The 25,894-nt window shown below is 35.6% G+C and overlaps 1 protein-coding gene across 5 annotated transcripts in view; it reads right to left on the reverse strand.

The window, feature by feature from the left end:
• Positions 1-25,894, reverse strand: part of DTD1 (D-aminoacyl-tRNA deacylase 1) — a 231,974-nt gene that overhangs the window by 129,466 nt on the left and 76,614 nt on the right. The gene's annotated exons all lie outside the window — the stretch shown is intronic.

The raw sequence follows: 25,894 nt of genomic DNA on the forward strand, positions 1-25,894 counted from the left end.
CCAGGGCATGAGCCCATTGAGCTAAGGAGGGGAGTGAAGAGAGAGAGACTGCCAGCTCTGTCCTCTGCCTCTGGAACAGGACTCTGGGGCTCTGACCACATTCAGATCCTGATCAAAGTCTAGGCCCCCCCCATAGAACAGCAGGACCACCCCCTACACCTCAGCCCTGTGGCAGAGATGGGTGCTTAGGGTCATTCACAGACCAGGAGGGAGGACAGAGCCTCACACACTGAGACCCTTGTGGGAGTGTCCCAAAAGCTCAGGAAGCACCCCCAAACCAGGCCCAGGCTGGGAAAATGAGCAAGCAGAGAAACAAAAGGAAGACTATTGAGAAATATTTTGCAAATGAGCCCAAGAAGGATCAAAATATTCAGTCTGAAGATGAGGAAGCACAAGCTCCTGCATCTAAAGACTCCAAGAAAAACAGAAATTGGACTCAGGCTATGACAGAGCTCAAAAAAGACTTTGAAAATCAAATGAGGGAGTTATAAGAAAAACTGGGAAAAGAAAGGAGAGATGCAGGAAAAACATGAAAATGAAGTCAGCAGCTTAGTCAAGGAAATCCAAAAAAAAATGCTGAAGAAAATAGCATGCTAAAAACCAGCTTAGGTCAAATGGATAAAACAGTTCAAAAAGTTATGGAGGAGAAGAATGCTTTAAAAAGCAAAATTGGCCAGATGGAAAAAGAGATAAGAAAACTCTCTGAGGAGAACAAATCCTTCAGACAAAGAATAGAATTCAGGGAGATTGATGAATTTACCAGAAATCAGGAATCAATACTTCAAAACCAAAAAAATGAAAAATTAGAAGAAAATATGAAATATCTCATTGAAAAAACAACTGATATGGAAAACAGACTTAGGAAAGATAATTTAAAAATTATTGGAATACCTGAAAGTCATGATCAGGAAAAGAGCCTTGACATCATTTTCAAAGAATTACTACAGGAAAATTGCCCTGATATTCTAGAAGCAGAGGGCAAAATAGAAATGGAGAGAATCCACCGATCCCCCTTAGAAAGAGATCCCAAAAAACCAACCCCTAGGAATATTATAGCCAAGTTCCAGAACTCCCAAGTCAAAGAGAAAATATTACAAGCAGCCAGAAGGACACAGTTCAAATATCGTGGAGCTGCAGTCAGGATCATACAGGACTTAGCAGCAACTACACTGGAAGCTCGTAGGGCTTGGAATATAATATACCAGAAGGCCAAAGAGCTTAGAATGAGCCAAGAATGAGCTACCCAGCAAGGCTGAATGTCCTCTTCCAGGGAAAAAGATGGACTTTCAATGAACCAGGGGAATTTCAAATGTTCCTTTTGGAATGGCCAGAGCTGAACAGAAGGTTTGATCTTCAGATACAGGACTCAGGTGAAGCATGGAGATTGGAGGAGAGGGGGGAAATATGAGGGACTTAATGAGGATGAACTGCATGTATTCCTGCATAGAAAAATGACATTGATAATACTTGTATGAACCTTCTCAGTTTACAGAGCAGGTAGAGAGAGCTTTTATAGTTGAAGCACAGGAGAAAGCTGAATTCGATGATAAAATATGGTGTAAAAATGGAGTCAATAGAAAAAAAGGGAAATGGAATGGGAGAAAGAAAAAGGAGAGGGGGAATAGTCCAAGATATTTCACATAAGATTTTTTTTATTACAATGAGATATTGCAATGATATGGAAGGGGGAGGCAAGGGGGAATGAGGGAAACTTTGCTCTCATCAGAGATGGCTAGGAGAGGAAACAGCATATATACTCAATAGGGTATAGACATCTGGAGTAGGAAGGGGGGGCAGGGGGAAGGGGTGGGGATGTGAATAAAGGAGGAGAGGATGGACCATGGGGGGACAGTGGTCAGATATAATACATTTTCCTTCTTACTTCTTGCAAGGGGCTGGGATTGGAAGGCCTGCCCAGGACCACAGGGCCAGGTGGATTCTGGGCCTAAGGGGTGGTATGGGGGCTCAGGGCTTCTTGGCCCCAAGACCAGGGATCTGTCTGCTGAGCCAGTCAACGAACCTACAGCAGAGTCAGAGTGAAAGGAGAGAGAAAATAGAGTACATGGTAGTGGAGAAATAAGAAAGGAGGGAGTTGCGATCAGCAATGGCAACGGTGGAAAAATATGGATGAGATCTACCCATGACAGACTTGTTGGTGTTGGAACAAAGACTCAAGCACATTTTTTGTTATTATTATTTGGGGGAGGGTGCAGGCCAAGTGGGGCCGGATGGCCTGCCTGGGGCCATATAGCAGGGTGATCTTTGAGTGTCTGAGGCCGGATTTGGACCCAGGTGCTCCTGGCTCAAGGGCCAATGCTCTGTCTGCCACCCAGCCACCCCTACTATTATTACTATTTTATTTTATTTGGGGTCTTTTTTTTTTCTTCTTTTTGGATTTTTCGGGGGCAGTGGGGATCGGGTGGCTTGCATGTCACATGGCTGGGTGATTGTTGGGTTTACGCTTCATCCACTGAGCCACCTGGCCATACCTACAATTATTACTATTATTATTTTTTTTAATTTTAATTTTTTTCTCTCCCCTTTACTTTTTTCGCCCAAGCAAGTCTATCTATATTAATGGGGGAGGAGGGGCATTTTGTTTACTTGTAAACAAGAATATTTTATTAATGTAAAAAAACATTTGTACAAAATGAGAATAAAAAATAAATTTAAAAAGAAAAAAAAGAAAGTGAATTATTGTGATACAGTAGTAAATGTACATGATACAGACTTAGGAGAGTTAAGTTCTATCAATCAATCCCTCAGCAAGTATTTATTAAGCACCTGCTATGTGTCAAATACACACACACACACACACACAGAAAAAGATTGAATAAAACAAATACATACAATATCATTAAGTACAAAATCATTGAGAGAAGAAAGAGCCTAATAGAAATACTTCATGCAGAAAATGGTAATTTAACTGCATCTTAGAGAAAGGAACTCTACAAAATGGAATTAAAGTGAGAGTGCATTCCAAACACAGGGTAACAGCCAGTGCAAAAGCTGTGATCAGGCAATAAAGGGTCATATGAAAGAGACAGAGAGGTCAGAGCATGTGAGAGAAAGTAATGTCCAAAAAAAGGTTGGAAAGATAGATTGGGGCCAGGATATATAAGGTTAAAGCTAAACAGAAGAGTTTGACTGCTATCCTAGGAGCAATAGGAAGCCACCTGAGTACACTGAGTAGGGGGACCACATGGCCAGAGTGAGCTTAAGGAAAATTAGACTAAGGGCAGGGAAACCAATTAGAATTTCTCTGTGATCTGTGACTAGCTGTGTGGTGCTGAGTAAGTCCCTTAACTCTTTGGATCTTATGACTATTATTCAATGGGTTAGGGCTATATAAATCCACATTACTTTTCACAGAATACGAGTGTTTGAAGACACTTTAGAAGTCATATGTTCTAACCTATTTCTGTGCAGAAGTCTCTTCTGCACAAAGTATTCATATAGCCTCCACTTGAGTTCCAGTGACAGAGAATTAACTCTGGTAGGCATCTACCTGGACAGCCAACAGTCAATTCAAAATAAGCATAGTTGCTAAAATAGAACTCATTTTCTTTTTTCCCAAACCCATACCTTTCTTCCCATCTTTCCTTCTTCTATCAAAGGTAACATCTTTTCAGTTACCCCGGTTCATAACCTAGGAGTCATCCATAATTTCATTCTCCCTTATCCTCCCCAATATTCAATCAATTGCCTGGTCTTATCCATTCCCCACCTACATACTATCAATCATATCTATCATCTTTTTTTCTTATACAACCAACAACTGAATTCAGGCCTTCATCACCTCTTTGCTGTTGTTCATTCATTCAGTCGAGTACAACTCTTCATGACCCCATGGACCATACATACCCTTTCATCCTCCACTATTTCCCAAAATCTCTAGCACTCCCTCTTAACTTTAACAGTTTTGAAGAGAATTCTAGCTTTTTAAAGATATTATAGTATGATTTGCTGGTTTTATGAATGAAAATCTAATTTTGAAGAAATATGAGCAGAACTCATTTTAAGAGCCTACTGGATGGGACTTTGTATCCAAAAACAGATTCTTATTTCAAAAATTAAGTTAAAAATAGAAAGAAGGGACAAATGATTAATATAACGTTTGTGCCCAAGAATGTCATTATACCTAAATATCAAACAGGAAAAATTTCCAGGTTTGTAAGTTTAGTTTAAAACATATAGGCTAATTAAGAATGTCTGTGATCATGGAGACATATGAGAAAACAAGAGGAATATAAAGTGAATAAATGAATAACATTAAACTTCAATAAATCCACAGGGCATAAAAGGCAGATATATTCTTGGTTTTAGTGGAAATCATGCATTAATTACCCCTACATTATGATGATTTCATGATGACCTAATAATGACCTTGAAAATAAATAATTAAGATTTTGCTTTTGTGTTGCTGTTAAACAACACAGCATCTCTGTGAACAATGGTACATTGCTTTGGGGATTTCATATGGGTAGCATGACTCTGAATGGAAAATGGAAGAGGAAAATTGAAATTATAAGGCCACAAACTTAGATCATCTTTCTCCTACATAAAAACTGGGCTTCAGGGCTCTACTTTCATGATTATAAATAGAAAAAGAAATTAATGTCACATGGAAAATACTGCAGACATAGATCTGAATCGCTCTAATTTTGTGTTTCATATTGACAAAAATAAAACAAGACAGGTAAACAAGTCAAGTATTTATTATGGAAATCAAATGCTTCTGACTTTCAACCAAAATACTGAGGGAAAACTCATCAAAATTGGGGGGGAAAAACAACTCAGAAATTATTACAAGGCCTCTTGGGCACGTAGCTTCTCTTCTATTATTTACATTCCATAAATTATATAGACATTGAACTCTAAGAAACATATTTTTCCTAAAATATTTTGTTTTTCTACTCTGGCATACATTAACTGATAGATGGTTTCTTGTACTCAAATTTCAAAAATCTATGGATAGCAGTGGTCATAGAAACATCTATAAACTAAACTGATTTGGGAAATGTATTCCTTTAGTCTTTTTTCTTTTAAAAAGCTCCATAGAAATTTAGGAAAATATGCAAGATAAGCAGCATTAGGAATGCACAATTTCATGGACAGTATCTGAAAGATATATTTCTTTATCAATTCCACCTTCCATCTTTAAATAATCTGTGTCTTGATAAAATCTAAATTACTTTCCTGAATCTCCTTATTGACTGACAACAGCTTTTGAAACTTTTGAATCCCTCCCTCTTGGAGGCGTTCTCCTTCCTCAGTTTCCATACTACTGTTTCCATGCCCCTGGATGTTCTCCTCCTCCCTATCATCCTTTTTTTCCCCTCTTTTTCCCCATTTTTTAATGATATTTCTGTCACTAGGACTTATCATAGGTGCCTGACATTTAGAAAAAGTTTAGCTAGTGCTTGCTGACTGACTGATTCTCAGGATCCTTTGCTACATCCATGAATATCCTGCCAAAGTTCTGTACTGGGTCTTCTTTTCTTACAAGAGTTCTTAACCTAGGGTCAAGTGAACTTATGTGTTTTTTTTAATATTTTGAGAACTTTAATTCAAAATAACTGGTTTCATTCCTCTGTCATTTTATGTGATTTATTATATGCATTTAAAACATGATTCTGAAAAGAGGTCCACAAGCTTCACCAGACTGCCAGAGGGGTCCATGACTCAAGAAATATCTCATACAATCACAAATTTAGAGGCTGAAAAGACCTCAGAGATTATGAAACTCAGAGAGATTAAATTATTTGCCCACGGTCAGATTAAATAGTTAGCACAGGATCTAAGCATAGGTGATTCTGATTCCAAAGTCAATCTGTACTCTCTCCTTTATATAACCATTTCTTTGACCTCATCATCTTCTATAAATTCAATGCTCATCTCTATGCAGATGGCTCCCAGACACACAAACACAAGCATGTCTCCAGTTGCATAGCACTAAATGTCTATTGGATCTTTCTACTTGAGCATCTCATCAGTAGCTTAAACACGACTTGTCGAAAAGAGATAATAATCTTCTCCCTAAATTCTATCAAATTTCTTCCTTCAACTTCATTCAAACTTCTCTAAGTCTGCTGAGAATGACAACATCCTCTCAGTCACTCAAGTTCACAACCTCAGAATCACCTTCAACTTTTCATTCTTTCTCACAAACACATACATAAATACATTGGCTAATATCTGCCATATTTTGCCAATGCTATTTCCAAACCAATTCTTACATTCACCCTCTTCTCCCCACTCACATGGCTGACACTTTATTCTAGAGTCATTGATTCTGTCCAGGACAAATTCAATAATCACCTCACAATTCTTCCTATTCTCTCCTATCCAATCCACCTTCCTAAAGCTCCCAATTATCAAGGTTCAATTCTTTGGTCTCTCTAATCTCTATATAAAATCTGTTGCAAAGACTTTTCAATTCTCTTCACAATACCCCTCAAACATTCTCCCTTCTCTCTTTCAACACCATCCTATTACAGGTCCTCAAGATCACCTCATATCTGGCAATTAGCTTCTTCTGCCTCAAGTCTCTCCCATTCCAGTTCAAGCTCCAATCTACCAAAATGATCTTCCTAAAGCACAGCTCTAACTACATTACCCCACCCACTCCCCACACATAGAAGTTTCTTTAAACCACTAGAATCAAAAGTAAGATGTTCTGTTTAGCTTTTAAAGCCCCCTTTCTTTTTCTAATTGATTGATTTATTGTGAATTTTACAATTTTTCCCCCTAATCTTGCTTCCATCTCCCTTACCCCTGACAGAAGGCAGTCTGTTAGTCTTTATTTTGTTAAAGCCCCTTTCTACCTTTCCAAGTATATACTTTACTCCCTTCCATGAACTCAATGATCCAGTGACACTGGTCTCCACATTGTTCCTTACTCAGTAAGAGCTTCCTGGCTCTCCCCAATGCCTAAAATGCTCTGTCCTCTTCATATCACCATCTCTCTTTGACCTCATTAGTTCCCATAACTTCAATGCTCATCTCTATGCAGATGGCTCCCAAACATACACACACACAACTAAATCCTACTTTCTACAAGAAGCCTTTTCTAATTTCCTTAACACTAGTACATTTATTTTGGTAATACCTCCAAATTACTCAGTATACATCCTGTTTCTTCAAAGTGGTTTGCATATTGTTTCCTGTTTGCAGTGAATTTATATATGTGTATACATACATACATACATATATATATACATATATATATATGTATATATGCTTTAAACACACTTCTTGTCCAAATCTCTTCTCTTTCCCTATTAAGAATTATAGATGTGAATGGAGAAATGTAAACTTTGTATATTTCCTTCTGAAAAAACAAGAAGTTAAGCTGGTTATCTTACTAATAACAACTATAAATCCCACATCCAAAACAGCATTTTATCAACAGTCACAAAATGGCATAGACATCCTGGAAAGAGAAGGAAAAATCCCATGTATTATGGAAAGCATTCCTTCCCTAATGGGATGGATCCCTGGTAGTCATGACATGAAGCAGATATCCTGAACTGGGGAAGGAAATTATAAAATATGTGTGAAATATTTATGAAAGAATATGCAATTTCACTGGCTTGCTGCCTGGGGAAGCTTGTTTAGCCAAACCCCATCTTCCATGCATATGCATCTGACTACAGAGGTTAGAAAAATTATTAAACATGTATGCTAATCTAATTTCTGTTTGTGCTTTCTTAAAACCAAACTCTGGGGGCTAACACAAGTTGGCCTAATTCTATTTGTTCCTTATAAGGGCAAACTCTGGAGGTTAACACATGTAGTTTAATTTTTTATTTAGGGTCAAAACACACTAAAGTTTGTCATTTTTGTTGCCTTAGACTCAGGTTGGACTAGTGAAGTGAGCAATTAGACTCTTTCTAATAACATGTGACTAAGCACCCTTGAAGTAATGACCTTGAAAGAGAAGAGGATATTTTCCAAAGTCTTGCTCTAATTTGAACCAGGACTAATGGTTCATGCTTCTCTGGGCTGTCCTGATGGTAAAAACTACACAGTTTGGAGGTGGACAATGTTTTCTTTGAAGGTACCTGCAATTATTTGGGCAGGGGTCAATAGGATTACCAGTGCCAGTGTGATTTTAAAAAATGAAATGACCCTAAAATTTGTTGGCTCTGCTGGGGTTCTTTTGTCTCTTGATCCATTCTAATTGGCTTAAGTCTAAAAACTAATAAAAAAGCTGATGACATCTAAATTAAGGTGAGAAAGTATACATTTGGTGTGTAAAAGTTGCTTTTTTCTTTAAACTTACCTGAATTCTTTCAGTTCTCTCTTCTTATTCCCTCTGCCATCAACTCTTCTGGGCTACTCTATCCCATATGTGTGCACACATGTGTATGTACACACACACACACACACACACACACCCCTCCTTCCAGGACTCCACAGAGAAGGTTGGTGTGGTGTGGAATTTCATCCTATAGATAAATCCCAATTTCCCTTTTACCCCACTCTTCCTCTTCCCCTTTAGCTGCTTTTCTGAGGTAAACTTGTTCTACAAAGCAGTCTGGCTTTGAAAGGACTTTGCTGTGTGGTTTGAGGTTTCAAGAGAAGGGATTTAGCTAGTCTTCCTTCTTATCTTCCCTCTCCCTAGTGTCTCCCTTGCTGACTCCTGTCTGAACAGGAGTGGCACTACCAATACTGTTGTGGGAGAAAAGGGGAATTATAAATTTTTTTAATTTGGTAAAATCATAAGAAGTCATCAAAAGCCTTTGGTTCCAGAGTAGAAGTTGAAAACAGTGAATGCTATTCTAATATTAAATGCTTGGAAAAAGTGTAACATATAATGCCAAATAGTTGAAATTATAAATTGAGATCTGTATGATAACATCTGGGAAATAGATCTAGGTGTAACAGTTTATCCTGGTCTCATTCTGTGTGAAATAAATGTTTTAAAATGTGAATTCTCCTTTTATTCTTTTGTGTTATGGATTTAATTGTTTAAAAAAGCTGAAAAAAAATAGGAGTGAACCATCTGCGAAACATTATCTATATTTCACCACGTATCTATTAAAAGAAGCAAATATATTAGAAATTAAAGTTTTATAAATCCAAATTGGGTTTGATTTAAGCCAAAATTCAGTCAAGGAAATATATGTTATTTGACATTAAAAAATTTACTAACTATACAACACAAAGAAAGTTCTAACTACTTTAGTTTATAGTTCTGTAAGAGGGAAATAATACCTATATCCCTGGGTTATTTGACTGTAAAAATTCTTGGCATAAAGCAAATGCTATACATACTTTTTTTTATTATCCTTTTAATTTATATGTAATTGCTACATACCTAACAACTTTACATGGTGCATTTTACTAAATTAAGGTTAGTTGATCAGTTAATTAATGAATTTTGTGTTTGAATAATATTGTTTATGATACTGTTGTGCTCCTAAATTTTCCGGTAGTGTTAAATTTGATAAATAATTGTATCAGCTAAGATTATTAGTAAGGACAATTTCTCTTATAATCTAAACATTTTTGATACTGTGTAAATACTAGGCAGCAACAAATAGTTAAATATTGTGCCTTTTGATGCTGACTTTATTTTCTTGCACCAATATTTGCTAACATTCGTGAGAAATCCTCTACACTAAACCAGATCTTGACTTGATCAAAAATCTTTGTTAATCCTTTACATCCTGACATAATCCTTTACACTATTCCAGAGCTAGCACATAGGTCATCCCCTATTCCCCTATATAAGTCCTGGCTTTAGAGTTTACATGCAATAACCTTGCACCTGCGTAATAAATCTTGTCTGTCCCTTATAAATCTGAGCCATGAGTGTTTGTGCATTCTTTCACTATTCAAACCCCTAGCTCACCATGTGAGCCCCAAACTTTATAATTTTGAGATTAGAAGCTATACTAGAAAACAAAAAAAGGAGATAAGTGATTAAAGTACAATAATTTAAGAAATTGTAAATTTCTAAGTTTTGCCTATACTAAAAGGAAATTGACAAAATTATTTGGCTATGATTTAAAGAAATTATATAGGATTGTTAACTGAGGTCTTGAAGCTACCAAGTATTTACATACGTATTTAAAGAGGAATATTTGTGATTGTACAAAAAAAAAGAAAATCTTATACTTTTTTTTTTGGTTTTTACAAGGCAAACAGAGTTAAGTGGCTTGCCCAAGGTCACACAGCTAAGTAATTATTAAGTGTCTGAGGCCAGATTTGAACCCAGGTACTCCTGACTCCAGGGCCGGTGCTTTATCCATTGCGTCACCTAACCGCCCCCAAAAATCTTATAATATTAAAAAGGATTTTTAGATATGGGATTATTTCTAGTGACATATTTAAAGAAATATGTATATATAGTACAAATTTTAAAGCCCTGGTAAACTCTGTTTTGTGATGAGGTTAATTTAATTACGTATGTTCTCTCTGACATAGAAAAACAGACTCTTCCCTATTTTAAAAATCTTTTGGCTAAAGGAAGGTGGTATTTAGAGACTTCATGGTAATCAAGATTTATTGGGCTTTTAAGACTTTGGAGATTTATTTATGATACTTAAAGACAACTTACACCAACTTAAGCTTGTTAAACTCCAATTTTAAAGATTTATATTTACTTTAAGTCTGAATAAGAAAGAGATATCTCTTATTTTACCAAGTTCCCAACTAACCTGCTTTATGTTATTCCTTTAACATCAGGATAAAATTGGGTAAGTGAGGTGGCACAGAGGATAGAGCACCAGCCTCAGGAGGACCTGAGTACAAATCTGGCCTCAGACACTTAATAATTATTTTGCTATGTGACCTTGGGCAAGTCACTTAACCCCATTGCCTGGCCCCCCAAAAAAGAAAATCAGGATAAAATTTAAGCTGTTTTTAAGAAAGGGAAATACTTTTGAAAAGAAATGTTTAAAAAAAAACTTATAAAAGTTTGTGTGATATGTAGAAAGTCTCTAAATTTTCATCTGTAAGCAATTTATAATAACAATAATAATAATACTTTGAAATCAATTACAATGATCTTTATTATGGGAGAACTAGGAGAAAGACTATTAACATTACTAAGGTAGGTATCTCATGACTTAATATCCCCAATATGCTATTTATAATCTCTTATTTGGTAGACCTTTAAGTCTGGCTCAATTCGTTTGGCCATCTACATGACCTTTGCATGGAACTGACATAATAAATAAGGGAATTTTTCTCTTTATGACTTTATTCTTTATGCCAAATTACATAATCATGTCAGATGATCAACATAAAAAAACTATTAAATCAGGTATAAAATTTAAGTCAGTTGGCCTTAAGTTCCCTAAATTCTAACAGCTACCTAAGCAACTGTTTAGCTGCGTCATTTGTTACTGGCTACATGTTCCTCTGTTAAATAAGATCCTTTAATTTCTCACAGTGTTAAAGTAATATTTAAATGAATGATAAAGATTTATAATAACAGAGATGATTCTTTATTATAGAAGTTTCAGTTTCTATAATAGCAGAACTAGTTAAATAAAGCAGAACTAGTTAAATCAGAAGATATAGTCTATCTTAAAAATATCTTAAAGAGATATCTATTTTTAACTAGGGGATTTGTTCATTTTTTTTTTTTAGGTTTTTGCAAGGCAAATGGGGTTAAGTGGCTTGCCCAAGGCAACACAGCTAGGTAATTATTAAGTGTCTGAGACTGGATTTGAACCCAGGTACTCCTGACTCCAAGGCCAATGCTTTATCCACTATGCCACCTAGCCACCCTGGGTTTGTTCATTTTTAATATGGCTAAAAGGTTAAAAAAAAGTTATTATAAATTACTTACTGGATATGCATTGTTCTGAAATGATTATCATGTGTGTGTGTGTGTATACACACAAAAATATACCATCCCTATGTGTGTACACATATGCACATGCACACACATAAACACACATATATACAAATGCTCCTTAAGTTAATCTGGCAATTTTTAATGAATTCATTTTTTATAAGAATTCATATTTTTATAAAAGTGTTCTATTATTAATATATTAGTGAAATCTCACCTTCCAAATGGGGGAAAGAATAAGATCGAGTATAAAACTGGATTTTTATTTTTCTATTAGTAACTGAATTTTCCATATCTATCAGTGTGACAATTGATCAATCAAAAAATCCCTTGTCTAAGAGATTCCAAATTTCATTTTCTATGATAGAGACATAAATCATAACCTAATTATTTTGCAAGGAAAATGTTGCATTAAGACTTTTTTTTCCCAGAGACAAAAATCTCTCCAAGTGATCTGAATGGATAGACTTCCCTCTAAAACTATATCTGAAATTAAAAGATTGAGAACAGATCTGAATTTGCTTAGGTGACACCCCTCTATCCCCTTTTTGTTTCCCCTCCAGTGTCTCTGATTTATAAGGTTCACTTACCAAAGGGGACTGCCCACTGTTGATATTGTCAATGTGTCATCCATCTTTGGGCCCTGTTATAGGCCTTACCCCATTATATACCTTACACTGCCTGCCCATAACTCAAAGTTGCAAAGAGGAGAATTTAGGTTTGATGGAAGGACCTACCTTGGGAAGTGAAAGATGCCTTCTCAAGGAACTTAAAGATACGGTGATAATATATATGTTAGAGAAGCACTTGCATGTAAGCATTGATTGAATTAAATTTCCTCTGAGATCTATGATTCTTATTTGCTATTAGCCAGTTCTTCATGCAATCAGGCAACTCTTCCTTATATATGCATGGGTAGTATATAACCTGTCCCCCAAAATCAGTAAGATATAGATAGATAATAAATACGTAATTCTGCCAGAATATTTTTATGGCTGAAAAACCATGATGATCCTGAGGAACAATCTGAAAAGTCCCAATTCAAAACATCTACTTAATCCTTGAATCAGTAAAACTAAGGAACTGACTACATTAAGTATTAAAATTATATTAAAAAAAGAAATAAAATATGCTACTCTTTTTTCAGGTCAAGGATATAATGTCAACAATTTAAAGCAAATACAAATCCCCCCAACACCTTGTCTCCCCCACACCAAAAAAGAATCTACCCAATTAGAAACTAAACAATACTCTACTGTTTTGAAATAAAATTTAAAATGTGATAGACATTCTGTTTTGTGCAACAATTCAGGTCAGACACTAAAAATGGTCCCTGGGCACAATAGATTAAGTCTAAAATGTTTTTCATATAAGCAAATACCTTATATTTAAAGGACAGAGGAGAAGAAAGAGCATAGTATTAATTTTCTAACTGTAACTCTTAAAAGTGAGGATAAAATTCTTTTGAGTTGTTGCAGTTTTAGCAAAAATGTAAGCTATTGAATTAGCAAAGTTAAAAACAATAAATAAATAGCACAGGAACCTAAAATTATTTCTTGCACTAAATTTAGATAGTCATATAAATAGAAACAAATTAAAATTCTTGCATATAAATTGGTTCCTTTTTAGGCATCTTCTCATTAACTTTGAAAACTCTTACTAGTCTTTCAGAACATGTAAATTTATTTACTAGCTAAAACTATTACATGTCAAGCTATCCATTCTCTCAAAAATGTGTTCTAAGGTCCAAGTAGGAATCACTAACTCTTCATTTGATTGTAGAACTGATAATCAGAAGATCTACACAGACCAGGCTTATAGCTAAGGAATGCCATCCCCCCCCCCAAAAAAAGAAGCTCATCATTTACTCCTGGTCTATTCAATAAGTAAGAATAAAATCTGATTTCAAGAGGTCTGACTGGTTTAAGAATGCTATATAGAAATTTCATCTAGATTTCAACAGAGTATTTGATAAAATTATCTCATCCAATTCTAAGAGGAAAAATGGGCAGATAGGTAATACAGTAAATAGAGTATCAAGTCTAGAAACAAGACCTAAATTCAAATTTGGGCTCAGATACTTATTGGCTATGTGACACTGGGCAAATCACTTAATGTTTGTTTGCTTCATTTTCCCCATCTGTATGATAGGGATAATAATATCTTCATACAACTCTATGAGGATAAAAATGAGATAATACAAAAATGATACATGCTAAGAGCTAAAAGAATATTAGTTATTATCATCATTATCATTATTAGATGGAAAAATAAATAGGAATAAATGGTAGACTTTGCCTCAAGAAGTCAATTTAATAATAAGATAAGAAATGACATGGACAGAGCCAAGATGACGAATAAAGGAAGGAACTTGCAAGAGGTTCCCTCCAAACCACTCCAAATACCTTTTAAATAATGACTCTAATCAAATTCTAGAGTGGCAGAACTCACAGAAAGACTGAGTGAAACAACTGTTCAGAACAAGACAATCTGGAAGATCCACAGGAAGGGTCTGTTACACCAGGATTAAAAAGGGAGCCAGCGCAGTCCAGTCTTGCCAGAGAAAAGAGGCTCCAGTCATGCAGGGACACCTGGGTAGTTGGGGGCACCTGAGTCCATGGAAATGGTGACTGTTTCCAGACTTCTCAGTCCAGGGATTGCCAAGGACAGCAGCACACCAGGGTGAGAGTGGAGCCCAGTCTAGCACAGGCCTCAGAGCAGACCCAGTCCCAGGAGGTTGGAGCAGGTCTGGAGAGCTACCTGGCAATGAGCCACCAGCAGCTGCTTCCAGAGTTCTCAGCCCACAGATGGTAAGGGGGTCAGGGGGAGACTGCAGAGTCTCCTTGCTCTCTCTGCTATCCCTGAGGCAGGACTCTACTGCTTTGCCCAAACTCAGATCCAGGTTGCAGTCTGGGGCCCCAGTCTCAGGAAGAGAAGCTTTACTGCCATAGCAGATCAAGGACTCTCCCCACAGTTCTAGGCAAGAAGGAAAGCTTGTGGTCATCTATAGGCCAAGAGAGCAGTCAAAGCCTCTCATAAGATCTTGGAGGAACTGAAGTCTGGGGGGGAGGGTGTCCCTGTGGGGTATCCCTGAAAAGAGCTGCAAGAACGTTCAAAAGCTTGGGACAGTGCACTCTCCACCCTGGAAGCGGAGTCCCACAATAACAAAGAGCTAAAATCAAGTCAAAAGCTGGGGAAAGGAGCAAACAACAGAAAAAAAAAAATAACCGATAATAGACAACTACTTTGGTCCTGTGGAAGATCAAAATACACACTCAGAAGATGACAAAGTTAAAGCTTCTATATCCAAAATCTTCAAGAAAAAATATGAATTAGTCCCAAGCTATGGAAGAGCTCAAAAAAGATTTTGAAAATCAAGTAAAGGAGGTAGAGGAAACATTGAGAAGAAAAATGAGAGCAATGCAGGAAAATCGTGAAGAACAAGTCAGAAACTTATTGAAGGAATTACAAAAAAATACTGATGAAAATAATATCTTAAAAACTAGTTTGGGTCAAATAGAAAAAAAAGACCAATGAAGCGAAGAATGTCTTAAAAAGCATAACTGGACAGATGGAAAAGGACATACAAAAGCTCTCTGAAGAAAGTAATTCCTTCAAATGTAGAATGGAGCTAAGGGAAGCTGATGACTTGGTGAAAAATCAAAAAAGAAAAACTAGAAAAAATGTGAAATATCTCACTGGAAAAACAACTGACCTGGAAAACAAATCCAGAAGAGGTAATTTAAAAATTATTGGACTACCTGAAAGTCATGGCCAAAAAAAAGAGCCCAAACATCATTTTTCAAGAAATTTTCAATGAAAATTGCACTGAAATCCTAGAAACAGAGGATAAAATAGAAATGGACAGAATCCACTGATCTCCTCCTTAAAAAGATCCCAAAATGAAAATTCCCAGGAATATTATAGCCAAATTTCAGAACTTCCAAGTCAAGGAGAAAATTTTATAAGCACCCAGAAAGAAACAATTTAAATATCATGGAGCTACAATCAGAATTACACAAGATTTAGCAGCATCTATATTAAGGGCTTGTATGGTTTGGAATATGATATTCCAGAAGGCAAAAGAGCTTGGATTACAACCAAGAATCAACTATCCAGAAAAACTGAATATCTTCCAGGGGAAAAGATGGGCATTCAATCAAATAGTGGACTTTCAAACTTTCCTAATGGAATGACCAGAAGATTAAACAGTAAGTTTAATCTTCAAGTACAGGACTCAGGTGAAATATAGAGAGGGTGGACAGGAAGGGCAAATTATGGGGAACTTAATGATGTTGAACTGCTTGTATTCCTGCAAGGAAAGATTATACTGATAACTCATATGAACATTCTCATTTATTAGAATAGTTAAAAGGAGCTTATACAGACAAGACAGAGGAGGTAGATGAATATGAAGGTATATATTATAAAGATAGAATCAATGGAGAAAGGAAAGTACTGGGAGAAAGGGAAAGGAGAGGTAGAATGGGACAAGTTATTTCATATAACAGAAGCAAGAAAAAGCTTTTGCAGTGGAGTAGAAGAGGAGGAAAGTGAGGGGAATGCAAGTGAGCCTTACTCTTGTTGGAATTGGGTCAGAGAGGGAATAGCAAACACACCAATTGGGTATAGAAATCTATATTACCCTAGAGGGGAAAAAAAAGGATGGGGGAGAGGGGTTTGCAGTTGATAGAAAGGGAAGATTATGGGAGAGGACGGTCAGACACACTTTGGCAGAGGAACAGGGTGAAGAGAGACAGAGAGAATGGAATAAATGGCAATGGGGGGAACAGTATGGAAGAAAATACAACTTAGGAATAATAACTGTGGGGAAAAAATATTGAAGCAATTTGGCTCATGACTTATGATAAAGAATGCTATCCGTCCCAAAGAAAGAGCTGGTAGTGTTTGAATACAGACTGAAGCACACTTTTCTTTTCTTAAGGTTTCTCTTTCTTGGTGGGTGGGGGAAGGAGGAGGACAGAGGTCAGGGTATGTTTACTTGACTAATGTAGTTATGTTTCTTATGGATACACATTTTTAACCTACACCAAGTAACTTGCTTTCTCAATATGGGGAATGAAGTGCGAGAAAGGGAGAAACTTTGGAACTCAAGGTTTTGGAAGTAATGTTGAAATTTACTTTTGTGAATTGTAGCTGGGGAAAAAAATTTTTAAATAAAAAAAATTTTTTTAAAGATTTTATTTGAGTTTTACAATTTTTCCCCTAATCTTACTTCCCTCCCCCACCCCCCCACAGAAAGCAATTTGCCAGTCTTTACATTGTTTCCATGGTATACATTGATCCAAACTGATTGTGATGAGAGAGAAATCATATCCTTAAGGAAAAAACATAAAGTATAAGAGATAGCAAGATCAAACAATAAGATATCATTTTTTTTTTCTAAATTAAAGGTAGCAGTCCTGGGTCTTTGTTCAAACTCCACAGTTCTTTCTCTGGATACAGATGGTATTCTCCATCATAGACAGTTCCAAATTTTCCCTGACTGTTGCAATGATGGTATGGGCAAATCCATCAAGGTTGATCATCATCCCCATGTTGCTATTAGAATGTACAGTGTTTTTCTGGTTCTAGTCATCTCACTCAGCATTAGTTCATGCAAATCCCTCCAGGCTTCCCTGAATTCCCATCCCTCTTGGTTTCTAATAGAATAATAGTGTTCCATGACATACATGTACCACAGTTTGCTAAGCCAATCCCCAACTGAAGGACATTTACTTGATTTTCAAAATCAAAAAAAAAAAAAAAATTAAAAAGAAGATGAGCAACATGGCCCTGGAGTCAGGAGGACCTGAGTTCAGATCTGGCCTCATATACTTTATAATTACCTAGCTGTGTGACCTTTGGCAAGTCACTTAACCCCACTACCTTACAAAAAAAAAACTTAAAAAAAAAGATGAGAATGACACAGCAGATCACATGAAAAAGACCTGGGAGCAATAGTAAACTTCAAACTTGATATGAGTCAACGTTCAAAAAAGTTAATATAATTATTTACATAAAAAGAGACATAGTCCTCAGGAATGAAAAGTGACAATATCACTACGCAATACTCAATCAAATCATATGAGAAATATTGTTTTCAGTCTTGAGGACTATATCTTAGGGAAAAACACAGCTACATTACAGTGCTTCCTAAAGAGAATAAAAAGGATGATGAGAAGAATGGAGAACATGAACCAAATATGTAAGATGAAAGAACTTGTAATGTTTTACCTGGGAAGAGAAAACATGCATAGGATAGGAGGAAGCAGATATGAGAACAGTACTGAAGTAGTTAAAGGTCCATCACATGGAAGAAAATTTAGACTTATCCAAGTCAAGAGAAATAAGAGCAATATGTAGAAATTACAGAAGTCAATGTCACTCTAATGGAAAGAAAACCTAAAAATTAAAACTGTCCAAAAATGGAACAGTCTGAATAAAGACGTAGTGGGCTGCCCCTCACTGATGTCTTTTAGCCCTTATTAGGGATATTATAAGATCAACCGTTGGTCAAGGATGGGTGAACACTGCGTTCTCTGAAATCCTTTCTACCCTTTGTATTGTTGCTTCATAAGCCATGGGCAATCTTCCCCTTAGACTCTTCTAAAATGTTAACTTCATACCAGTGGCAAAAATCTTTAGTAAGCAAAGTTTCCTCTTTTATACCTCTCTTTGACTTTCAAAATTTGGGAACACTTGAAAAAAAATCTATGTGGTTACATCAAGGAATGTTTGGAAAAAATTTTAATATATGCATATTAAATAATTTTGTTTATTCAAAGAGGGCTTTAAGATTTTACTTCTCCACAGTCAAATACTTTACAATTATCAATTGAACACATTTTATTCTTGATAATCTATGACTGTAAAGAAATGATCTGAATTAGAGAATCATTGAAAATCTTGCCAGTTCCCTTAATCTTCATCAATCAGTCAACAACTACCTATGACATGTTTAGGAAGGATGTGGCAGATGCTAGTCTGAGTCTTTGTATGAAGGCAATTCTTGTTTACTGAAATAAAATGGTATAGATCATTCTCATAATGGTTTTATAGTAATTATAACAGCTAACATACTTTAATACTTTAAATGCTATTATTATCCTAATTTTATAGATGAGGAGGGGTGGCCCTGGAGTCAGGTGTACCTGGGTTCAAATCCAGTCTCAGACACTTAATAATTACCTAGCTATGTGGCCTTGGGCAAGCCACTTTAACCCTTTAAAAAAAAAAAAGCAACATTTTATAGATGGGGAAACTGAAAAGGAGATAAAATGATTTGGCAAGGGTAGAAAAGCTGTTTAGTGTTGAAACCTGGTCTTCCTAATTAAAGTTCAGCAATTTATCCATTATAAATTAATATATGCATCATTAGTTACTGATGTCCTCTCCATCATTTTATGTGGTAGCAAGATCATCTGTAATTTTTTCCAATAATTCAATATATTCCTCTCTTTCAGATATCTTGAAAATCACTCTTTCAATACGTTCAAAATTGTGTCACCTCTAGCACTGATGTGTAAATGTACAAATACATATAGAAAAATCAATGTAATACAATAATAAATTTATTCAAAATAATGAAGTTCAAAGAGACCATATCCCTACCTTTTTAGCCAATCAAATTCCCTATTATTCTTTAATAAAAAGATTAGATAGCAACAAGGGGGCAATGATCAACCTTGATGGACTTGCTTATCCCATCAGTGAAACAATCAGGGACAATTTGGGCTGTCTGAAATGGAGAATACCTTCTGTATCTAGAGAAACAACTGTGGAGCTTAAACAAAGACCAAGGACTATTATCTTTAATTTAGGGGGGAAAAAACTGATATCTTATTGTCTGATCTTGCTATTTCTTATACTTTATGTTTCTTCCTTAAGGATATGATTTCTTTCTCATCACATTCAATTTGGATCAATGTATACCATGGAAACAATGTAAGGATTGACAAATTGCCTTCTTTGGGAGGTGTGGGGGAAGGCAGTAAGAATAGGGGGAAATTGTAAGACTCAAAAGAAATAAAATCTTTAAGAAAAAATAAAAATAAATAAATAAATAAAAATAAATAAAAATAAAGACCCCAATGTATGAAAAAAAAGATAGGCATAAGATGTCCTATTGTTAGAAATATTCATTAGCTCAATGATTTTGGAAAGCAATTGTTAAATATGATTTTTTTAAATGGCAAATATTTTCATGCCCTTTAGCCCAAAGATCTTAATATCCCAAATATTAATATCCAAAAAACTTACACAGAAAAAGAGTAAGAGCCAAGAATGGAAAAAAAGTTGATAACTCTGTGATATACAGTTCTGATTAACCTTATCTCAATCTACTAAGCACTTATCAACAAAGACAAAAAAAAAAGAAGGAAAGGACCCATATCTATACAAATATTTATAGTTATAATTTCTGTCATAATAAAGACCTGGAAATTAAGGTTGTTACTAATAAAATGGGGAGCAGTTAAACAAATTTTAGCATATAATTATAACAGAATATTAATTTACCATAAGAAATTCAAAATTCAAAGAAACCTGAGAAATCATTTAAACTGATGCAGAAAGCAGAGAGCAGTGAGGAGAACAATTTATATAATAACTACAACAATGTAAAGAAAAATGATAATGATGATGCTTGACCTTCATTCTCTTTCTTTCTTACTTTTTTTTTTTTTAGGTTTTTGCAAGGCAATGGGGTTAATGGCTTGCCCAAGGCCACACAGCTAGGTAATTATTAAGTGTCTGAGGTCAGATTTGAACTCAGGTACTCCTGACTTCAAAGCCAGTGCTATATCTACTGTGCCACCTAGCTGCCCCCTTGACCTTCATTCTCAAAGAAGACCATGACATCAGGGGAGGTGATGTCATGACAAGCACATAAATTAGATTTGAGTGAGGAAGTTCTATGTTAAGTCACCAGTATCACCTTCTCCTCCAGAGTCAAATACACATCAGGAGGACTGGAGATGGCCCTGGATGCAAGGCAATCAAGGTTAAGTGACTTGCCCAAGGTCACACAGCTAGTAAGTGTTAAGTATCTGAGGCTGAATTCCCATTCTCCTGACTCCAAAGCCAATGCTTTATCCACTATACCACTCAGTGTATAGAGTAATGGGCCTCAAGTCAGGAAGACCCAAGTTCAAATATAGTGCTCAGATATTTCCTAGTTGTGTGACCATGGGCAAATCACTTAATCTCTGTCTGACAAAATGGATTCAGTAGGAAAGGAAATGTCAAAGCACTCCTGCATCTTTGCTAAGAAAATCCCAAATGGGGTTGTGAAAGACTGAAACAATTAAACAACAGCAACAGTGATACCAAAAAAAAAAAAAATGGGGAAAGAGTAATAAAATTTTTAAATGGCAGGAAGCAAGGAAAGAAATAGGGAAGGGAAGAGGGAATGAGGGAGGAAAGAAAGAAACGCAAATGGAAAGAAAGGAGGGAAGGAAGGAAAAAGGAAGAAAGGAAGAAGAGAGAGGGAAGGAAAGAGAACAAAAAGGGGAAAAATGAAGGAAAAGAGGGAGGGAAATCAAAGAAAGGGGGGGAAAAGAAAAATAGGGAACAACAACAAAAAAAAAGGCAGCTAGGAGACCCAGTGGATATAGAAACCAGCCCTGGAGTCAGGAGGACCTGAGTTCAAAATTGGACTCAGACATTTAATACTTACTTAGCTGTGTGATCTTGGGTAAGTCATTTAACTTCTTTGTCTTGCAAAGACAAACAAAAAAAATGGGGACAAGGTAGAAGGTATCTGGCCCCTAAACTATGGGAAATGCCCAAATAGAGGGAATTATATCAGATATAAGTGAAAAAGTTCACACCTTCACACCAACTACTAAGCCAAGAAAAATAAAAATAATTTTGAAAGATAGAAGAACTTTTGAAAGATGGAAGAACTTTGATTTATACCCTACTAACCACGACTCCAGGGGACAAATGGTGAAGCAGGCTTTCTCCCAACTAATGGGGGCGGGGTGCTGTTGTGAACCAGGATACTAATGAAAGTAGGGAAGTGAGCTAAACCCTCCTATACTCACTTACTATGAGGAGTTAGGAAAGTGTGGTACAGGCCTAGGGAAATTCAGTTAACTTTGCATCTGTGAGATGCTGGGCAAGAATATAAAAATAGCTTTTAGGATTTTGGCAGGAAACTCTTAAGAGCCCAGGGAATCTTCTTAATTTTAGCCCTCTTTTTTTTTAATTTTGTTTTTACCTTTTGCCTTGGAAATTACTTTTATTAAGTAATATATGAAAAAACTATAATTAAAAGGATTATCTATGTGAACTACTAGACTCTTGAATGATCTGAGCAAAAGAAGTAAAATATCAACTGGGATGGGGCTAGAGACATAAGTTTTTAGACATGACCCATAAGTAAATTTATTCTTTTGCTACAGTTATTAGTTACAAAGAAGGATTTGTTGTTGTTTTTTTTAATTTGGAAGGTTGACAGAAGATGGAGAAACTAGGAATACTGACCAAAAAAAAGGGGTTATTATATTTTTTAAAGTGAGAAATATTATTATCATTTCTTTCTTATCTTAACAATTAATTATAGAATTAGAACCAGGACTTTTTTCCAAAGTCTGTAGGTTATTCAGTCTCTGAAGAGCATTGTTGATGGATGAGATCACCCTAATCCCAGGAGTAAAGAGTTTAGAGCCTTAGCTGGAGACCCCACCCAATTAGAAAGCCTTACAAAGAATTAAATCTAAGATGAATTCTGGCCTTCCACTCAGGGAGCTCTGATCAGAAGTAGGTCCCCATTCTGGATAAGAGATAAGTCTTTGGGCGGCTAGGTGGCACAGTGGATAGAGCACCAGTCCTGGAGTCAGGAGTACCTGGGTTCAAATCTGATCTCAAACACTTAATAATTACCTAGCTGTGTGGCCTTGAGCAAACAACTTAACTCCATTTTCCTTGCAAAAACCTTGGGAGAGAGAGAGAGAGAGAGAGGTCTTTGTTTAAGACTAAGTGATCAGAGTCAGGTCCCCCAGGTCCTCCTTAGAACAGGTCTACATCTTTTGATAGTATTTATAATTCTGCTTAGTAATTGTTAACCAAAGTCAATTGCCATCCTCATAAATATCCAGTCTCCCATAGGCAAATAATTATTGAGTAGCTTTCAAGAGGAATCTTTTGGCATTCAAGAATGCTACTGGTGCCTTTTATTAATTATTACTGGCATGATTAATAAAATGATTAATTACCCAGGAACTATCTCTTGAAGATTTTATATGTCACACAAAAGGAAGCACAGAAAACAACTGAAGGAAACTGAAGAGAACACAGAAAAGCAAGATGGTTCTGAAACAACCAAGTTGTTCATAATAAAGATCTGGGGTTTCACATATTCTCTTTTTTGGTAGGTGAAAATACTCACTTTTGAGGATGAATGTTAATTTCAGAATAAAAATTTATTGCAAAAATAAATGTGATACAAAAACAATACTAAAACAGGAAATAAAAAGAAATTCAATGCCTACATCTTTTGAAAAACTCTAAAAGAAATTGCAGAAGTTAGCTTTTTACCCTTCATGACAAAACTCACAGAAGCACAGAATAAAGAGAGTGAGAAGGACCTCAGTGGTCATCTAGTCCAACATATAAACAAAAGAAATCTTTACCATAACAGCAACCAGCATCTAACTTTGTGCTTAAAGTCCTTCAGGGAGGAGAAAGCCACTCCAGGAAGTCATTTTGGGACACTTTCTTTTGTGAAGAAATGGAATCCCAGAAGTTAAATGTCAGCCTTGGCTTCACAACAAGCCAAAAAAGGAAGTTTTCATACTAGTTAACACTATAAGTTATAAAAATTAACAAAATAGATTCATACATGTTTCAGGATAGTTCATTAATTCGGTTTTCATTGATAATAGTCCAAAATAATACAAAGGGGGTGGCTAGGTGGCACAGTGGTAGAGCACCAGCCCTGGAGTCAGGAGTACCTGAGTTCAAATCCGACCTCAGATACTTAATAATCTGTTGGCTGTGTGGTCTTGGGCAAGCCACTTTAAGCCCACTGCCTTGCAAAAAGAAAAAACCTATAAAAAAACTGAAAACAAAATAATACAAAGATAATCATAAATTTGACTGGTAGGAGACTTCATTAGAAACTTCTAAGTTAACCAAAAGACAGGACTCCACAAGAAATGAGTAGTGACTTGATTTATTACAATTAAAGCAGGTTCCTGCTTTGCCCTAAGGAGTGAATCGAGAAATAAAGAAAAGATCACTTTCATTTTATTTGACTCTGGTGGTATATATTATACTCTATTCATTATTTCAGGAAAAACTGTTCAAAAAGAAGTATAGTCATTTATTCAGCAAATGTTCTTCTGCATTCTTTTTTCAATATACAGAAAACAGAATAATTAAAGCTAAAAATAAGAAAACAAATTAAGCCTAGTCTAGAAACAAAAGGAAAGGGAAGTTAAAGGATTACAAGTGAATTCAGAATTAATCTCTCTAATTCTATAAGTAATAAAGTATATTATATTATTCCTTTTCCTATGATTTCATCACTATGATTGTGTAGTTTTAGAAAGCTTCCTGCCTAAAGCTCAGAAAAGTTGTGTTTTCTCACGGATGCATGAGAGATGGAAATCCCAGCCAGGTCTTCCCTTCTGAATTCCAAGACCAGCAATATATCTGCTATACCACAATGTCTCTCATTTAATCCAATTTTTTTTAACGGATGACTAGATGTACTGGGGATGAAAGTGGAGAAGCTCATATTTGTAACAAGAATAATAATGACATATCCTTATTTGCTTTGGACATATAATATTTGTTTAGTTTTTTATATTCTAAGTATTTTCTCACATACCATATCAGTTTCTAAAAGGTGATACAACAAAAAAAAGAGAAAAATACATATATTATTGCCTTTGAAATAAGTATCCTTTAATAATAATTACTAGAGATTTTTAACAGGATTAAGGGCATTTCTACTGGGAAAAAGCACTGCTCTTTATTGCCTTTCTTTGAATCAAAGGTTTTTGATAACCAAATGTACAATACAGAAAAAAAGAATAGAGAAAATGTGTGAAAGAATCTTACAGTTTTAAGCTACCACACATGGATGAGTAGTAATAGTAATTCAGGAAACATTTTTGGAACACCTACAGTCAACCAATAAAACCTTCTTGAGCTAAGCAAAGAGAACACTTGAAACACTAGTTCTAATTAAAAGTCTTTCACCAATTCTGCCTGGCCAGAAGTTATTTTTCTGTGCACTTCTGTTTTTACAAAAAGAATTCCCCAAAAGAAGTCAATACACATTAAATTTAACAATACCTTTCTCCCAAGATCATAAAGAATTTTAAGGAAATTAAGTTTATTTTACTCAAAAAAGAAAAGAGGAAATAAGAGAAGGGAACTTCCCTTTGTCTTCTCCACCTGCTTATGTACTTCAAATAATCTATTAATTTCTATTAAAGGATTTTTAGCATCTAAGAGAAAAGTAGATTTCTCTCTCCCTTTTTCATGAAAGGCATAATTAACAGCAAACGCAGGGCAGATATTTCTTGTGAAATAATTAACAGCAAACGCAGGGCAGATATTTCTTGTGAAATTATGTATTAGGAAAGACCCTCAAATGCCACATTCTCACTGTCCCTGGGACCCAGTTTGTTCAAGGATAATGTCCTCTGACTCCCTAAACTATAAACACAAGAATAATAGGGGATGTGGCGTGACTCCACTGCCCCCCAGTGTCCCAGGAGTTCCACCACACTCTGCCTGAGAACAAAAAGTCACAATACTAATCCCTGATTCAGCTATGAAGACACAATCCAAAAAGGAGAAACAGGAGAAAAATTACTCTTACATAAAGAGATAGCATGTAAGAAAGTGATTAAGATTCTTAGTAAGAGGTTTAAAAAGAGTTTCCTCGCAAAAACAAATCCTCAGAAATAACTTCCTTGTCAATATTTATAATACTTACAATATTAACTCCTTTTTTAAAAACTCCTTTTACCTTCTAATAATTGACAATATTAAAGCAATCTTATTTTAGTTTTTAAAAGAAGAGATTTTTTTTCCAATGTGACATTCATCTTTGTT

The sequence above is a fragment of the Macrotis lagotis genome, chromosome 1 (genome assembly GCF_037893015.1).
Source record: "Macrotis lagotis isolate mMagLag1 chromosome 1, bilby.v1.9.chrom.fasta, whole genome shotgun sequence".
NCBI classification, from domain to species: Eukaryota; Metazoa; Chordata; class Mammalia; order Peramelemorphia; family Peramelidae; genus Macrotis; species Macrotis lagotis.